The sequence below is a fragment of the Saimiri boliviensis genome, chromosome 14 (assembly GCF_048565385.1).
Source record: "Saimiri boliviensis isolate mSaiBol1 chromosome 14, mSaiBol1.pri, whole genome shotgun sequence".
Taxonomy (NCBI): Eukaryota; Metazoa; Chordata; class Mammalia; order Primates; family Cebidae; genus Saimiri; species Saimiri boliviensis.
Window position 1 is genome coordinate 52,698,602 of NC_133462.1, and position 5,214 is coordinate 52,703,815.

Consider the following 5,214-nt stretch of genomic DNA (forward strand, 5'->3'; position numbering starts at 1 on the left):
CAGAGGCAGCATTGTAGCTCACTATACCCTTGAACCTCTGGGCTCAAGCAATCCTCCCACCTCAACCTCCCAAGTAGCTGGGCTTACAGGCATGTGCCACCACATCCAGCTACTTTTTGCATTTTTAGTAGAGACTGGGTTTCACTATGCTGGCCAGGCAGGTGTTGAACTCCTGACGTCAAATGATCCACCTACCTCGGCCTCCCAAAGTACTGAGATTACAGGCATGAGTCACCTCACCTGGTCAGCTTATTTTTTCAATTAAAACAATAGGTTAAGTGCTCGCTTCAGCAGCACATTTTCTAAACTTCAAACAATACAGAGATTAGCATGGCCCCTGCACAAGCATAACATGTAAATTTGTGAAGTATTCCATATTGTAAAAACTAAAACAAGGCCAGGCACGGATTACAGGCTCATGCCTGTAATCCCAGCACTTTGGAAGACCAAGGCTGATGGATGACCTGAGGTCAGGAGTTTGAAACCAGCCTGGCCAACATGGCGAAACTCTTGTCTCTACTAAAAATACAAAAAGTAGCAGGGGGCATGCTGGCATGTGTCTGTAATCCCAGCTACTCAGGAGGCTGAGGCAGGAGAATTGCTTGAACCCCAGGAGGTGGAGGTTGCACTGAGCCGAGATCGTGCCACTGCACTCCAGCCTGGGTGACAGAGCCAAACGCTGTCTAAAAAAATAAACAAGACAAACAATAACAAAAACACACAAAACCCTCCAATAGATTAAAATATATCAATCCACGCCTGTGATCCCAGCACCCTGGTGGGCAGGAGCAGGCAGATTGCTTGAGCTCAGGAATCTGAGACCAGCCTGGGCAGCATAGTGAATGAAACTCCTTCTCTTTTTTTGTTAAATTTTTATTTAAACGTTCTGCTTACACTTCAGGCACATCATTCGGTTATTTTCGTCTTGGAGACATTACTTTTCTCTCGGTTTTCTTCTTTCTTTTTAAGGCAGGGCCTCACTCCTGTTGCCCAGTTTGGAGTGCAGTGGTGCAATCTTGGTTCACCTCCTGAGTTCAGGTAATTCTCCCACCTCAGCCTCCCTGGTAGCTGGGCTACAGCCATGCACCACCATGCCTGACTATTTTTTGTATTTTTTGTAGAGTCGGAGTTTCACCGTGTTCCGCAGACTGGTCTTGAACTCTTGAGCTCAAATGATCTGCCTGCCTCGGCCTGCCCTGCTGGGATTATCTGCAGGAGACACTCTGCTCAGTCGCCTTTGGTTTTCTTAAGTTTCGAAACAGTAACAGAAAGCACAGACAACTGTCTTCCGCAATAAGGAAAATACACTCTCCCTCACTCAGTAAGAGGTTCAAAGGTGGGGCCGCCCCAGGGCTGTTTGATCCATGGCTCCCTGACCTCAGGAGGCCCTGTTTCTTTCTATCCCTGCCATTGTCAACCTGTTGACTTTGAAAGCTCTGATAGCTTTCATTGTTGCCGGTAGCTGCAGCAATTCTAGGAACCACAAGTTAGTACAATAAGAACAACAAAAAAGTCCAATGTAAGAAATCAGGGAGGCCGGGCGCGGTGGCTCAAGCCTGTAATCTCAGCACTTTGGGAGGCCGAGGCGGGTGGATCACGAGGTCAAGAGATCGAGACCATCCTGGTCAACATGGTGAAACCCCGTCTCTACTAAAAACACAAAAAAATTAGCTGGGCATGGTGGCGGGTGCCTGTAATCCCAGCTACTCAGGAGGCTGAGGCAGGAGAATTGCCTGAACCCAGGAGGCGGAGGTTGCGGTGAGCCGAGATCGCGCCATTGCACTCCAGCCTGGGCAACAAGAGCGAAACTCCGTCTCAAAAAAAAAAAAAAAAAAAAGAAATCAGGGTATCCTAGTTTCTCTTTTTCCTTTCCAGAAGAGAAATCCTCTGGGGGCGGGGCTACGCAGGCACCGTGCGCGGCGCTCAGAGGTTTCCCTCCCCCATACAAAAAAAAATTAAAAAAAACAAAAAAAAAACTGATCCTCCGAATAACCACCTGGAAGGTGCCCCCCCCCGACCTTTTTTTTTTTTTTTTTTTTTTTTTTTGAGACGGATTCTCACTCTGTCACCCAGGCTGGCGTGCAGAGGCGTGATCTCGGCTCGCTGCAACCTCTGCCTACCAGGTTCAAGTGATTCTCCGGCCCCAGCCTCCTGAGTAGCTGGGATTACAGGTGCCTGCCACCATGCCTGGCTGATTTTTTTTTTTTTTTTTTTTTGTATTTTTTTGGTATTTTTGGTAGAGATGGGGTTTCACCATGTTGGCCAGGCTGGTTTTTTGAACTTCTGACCTCAAGTGATCTGCCTGCCTTGGCCTCCCAAAGTGTTAGGATTACAGGTGTGAGCCTTTGTGCCCACCTGGGTTCCTCTTTATGTCATTGATGAGATACTAGTCATACGCCCACCCCATAAACCAGTCACTGGGAGGGGGGATGGATTGGCCATTAGAATATTCAGGACTTACCCCTGAGATGAGCTCACTATGAGGTTACTTTTCTTTTTCTTTTCTTTCTTTCTTTTCTTTCTTTCTTTTATTTTATTTATTTTATTTTATTTTATTTTGTTTTATTTATTTATTATTTTTTTTTTTACGAAGTCTTGCTCTGTTGCCCAGGCTGGTGTGCAGTGGTGCAATCCTGGTTCACTCCGAGGCGAGTGGATCACAAGGTCAGGAGATTGAGACCATCCTGGCCAACATGGTGAAACCCCATCTCTACTAAAAATACCAAAATTAGCCAGGTGTGGTGGTGTGCACCTGTATTACAATTCCAGCTGCTTGGGAGGCTGAAGCACGAGAATCACTTGAACTCAGGAGGTGGAGGTTGCAGCGAGCCAAGATCCTACCACTGTACTTCAGCCTGGGTGATGAAGTGAGACTCTGTCTCGAAAAAAAAAAAAAAAAAAATAGTGCTCATATACTAAAAGTTAGAACAATACAGAGCAGATTGGCATGGCCCCTGTGCAAGGATGACATGCAAATTTGTGAAGTGTCCCATATTTATTTTAAAAAATTTAATATATATTTTAAAAAATTAAAAATACATAGGTAGGGAGCAGTGGCTCACACCTGTAATTCCACCACCTTGAGAGGTTGAGGCAGGAGTATCACTTAAAGCCAGGAATTTGAGACCAACCTAGGTAATATCAAGAGAACCCATTTCTACAAAAAAAAAAAAAATTTTTTATAATTAACCAGGTGTGGTGGCACATGCCTGTAGTACCAGCTCTGGGAGGCTGAGGCAGGACGATTACTTGAGCCCAGGAGCTTGAGGCAGCAATGAACTATAATTGTGCCACTGTACTATAACCTGGGTGACAGAATGAGACCCTATCTCAAAAAAAAAAAAAAAAAGATGAATAAATAATTAAATAACTGACTGTCAAATTGAAAAAAATAAACAAATAAAATGCCTACCAAAACACACAAAAGGTCATCCTCAGTTTTGGAAGGAACGTGACCCTGCAGGCACCTTGATTTTGGACTTCTAGCCTCTAAATCTGTAATACTTGTCTACTGTTTTAAGTTATTCACTTTGTTTTGGCAGCCCTTGGAAGAAAACACAGGCTGCTAATGCTGTATTGCCAAATCAAAAAGCAACTAATACAGCAGTATGCAGGCTGTGATCCCATTTACATAAAAAGTCATGATTATGTAATTTCTTTTTTTTGAGATGGAGTTTCGCTCTTGTTGCCCAGGCTGGAGTGCAATGGCGCGATCTCGGCTCACCGCAACCTCCGCCTCCTGGGTTCAGGCAATTCTCCTGCCTCAGCCTCCTGAGTAGCTGGGATTACAGGCATGCACCACCATGCCCAGCTATTTTTTTGTAATTTTAGTTAGAGACAAGGTTTCACCATGTTGACCAGGATGGTCTCGATCTCTTGACCTCGTGATCCACCCACCTCGGACTCCCAAAGTGCTGGGATTACAGGCTTGAGCCACCGCGCCCGGCCATGATTATGTAATTTTAAGTGACAAAACATACAATAAAATTGTAAGAGTTATCACTAGATGATTAAAAAAAAAATGACCTAGCAATAAAATGGAGCTATGGCATGGGACTCATGGTAGCTATTCCAAAAACTGGAAATAATTCAAATAATCTTTTGTAAATATAATTGAGTACAGACATACTTTGCTTTATTTGTTAGATTTGTTTTTAAAAATTTAGATGTAAGCCAAATGTAGCAAAATGAAAACATCCTAGTTACTGTTCAGTGCAAGCTTGTATTCCTTGTGTAAAATGAAAAATCTTTCTGCAGTGTTGATATCCACTTTCCAATCAATTTGTCTTAATGTTTGTGACTTTGAATATCAAATCTTTCTCCTCTTTCCTTCTCTCATTTTCTATCCCTTTCCAGCTTTTTTGTGTGTGTTCACTCACTTACTTGAACAAAGTGCATATGCAAATAAATTACCTAAGATTAATTGATAGCCATAAATCTGAAGACTTTGGGCCATATTTTTAAAATTATTAAACTGCAACAAAAGCAGCTCTGCAGTCACATCTGACTTCCTTCCTCCCGGGATATTTGGTCCCCACTGTGTATGTTAACCACAATATCTAGCTGGACTCCCAGCAGCTAAGAACATTTTAGCAGTAGGAGGGAGAGAGATCCGAGACGGCTGATCACTAGCAGCTCGGGATTGTAGTTCCCAGTGAAAGCGCAAAGAACGAGAGGATGCCACACCCTCACGTGAATTCTTGTTGCTCACGCACCAGGAGATTCCCCGCGGAGGAGCCCCACGGGTCACCAGCGCGACTCTTGTGACCGGCGAGGTGGTTTTGCCGGTGCCTCAGAACGTCGGTTCTTGGTGCAGAGTCAGAAAAGCACCATCAATCTTAACGCTGCTGATTTGGTCGGCGCAGTGGGTTGCTCAGATTTCGGCGCTGAGAATCAATAAGTTGGACGTCCACTCAGAAACCCAATTACAAAGACAGTAATTATAAAGACCACAGATGGATCAATCTACAACGAAGGGAAGAAAACAGTCAAAAAAAGGCTGAGAATACCCAAGATCAGAACACCTCTCCCTAAGCAAGGGATCACAGTTCCTCATCAGCTACGAAACAAGGCCTGATGGAGAACGAGTGTGTTCCAATTACAGAAGCAGGCTTCAAAATGTGGATAATAAGAAACTTCTGTGAATTAAAAGAACTTGTTCTAACCCAATCCAAAGAAACTAAGAACTTTGAAAAAAGGTTTGACAAAATGTTA

At 44.0% G+C, this 5,214-nt stretch overlaps 2 non-coding genes across 2 annotated transcripts; both read left to right on the top strand.

Moving 5' to 3' along the window:
* Positions 1-278: 278 nt before the first annotated feature.
* Positions 279-382, top strand: LOC120362853 (U6 spliceosomal RNA). The gene has a single exon (XR_005578652.1). It is a non-coding gene; the product is annotated as a U6 spliceosomal RNA (small nuclear RNA).
* A 2,513-nt stretch (positions 383-2,895) lies between these two features.
* On the top strand, positions 2,896-2,999 carry LOC120362854 (U6 spliceosomal RNA). Its single transcript, XR_005578653.1, has one exon. It is a non-coding gene; the product is annotated as a U6 spliceosomal RNA (small nuclear RNA).
* Positions 3,000-5,214: the final 2,215 nt, after the last annotated feature.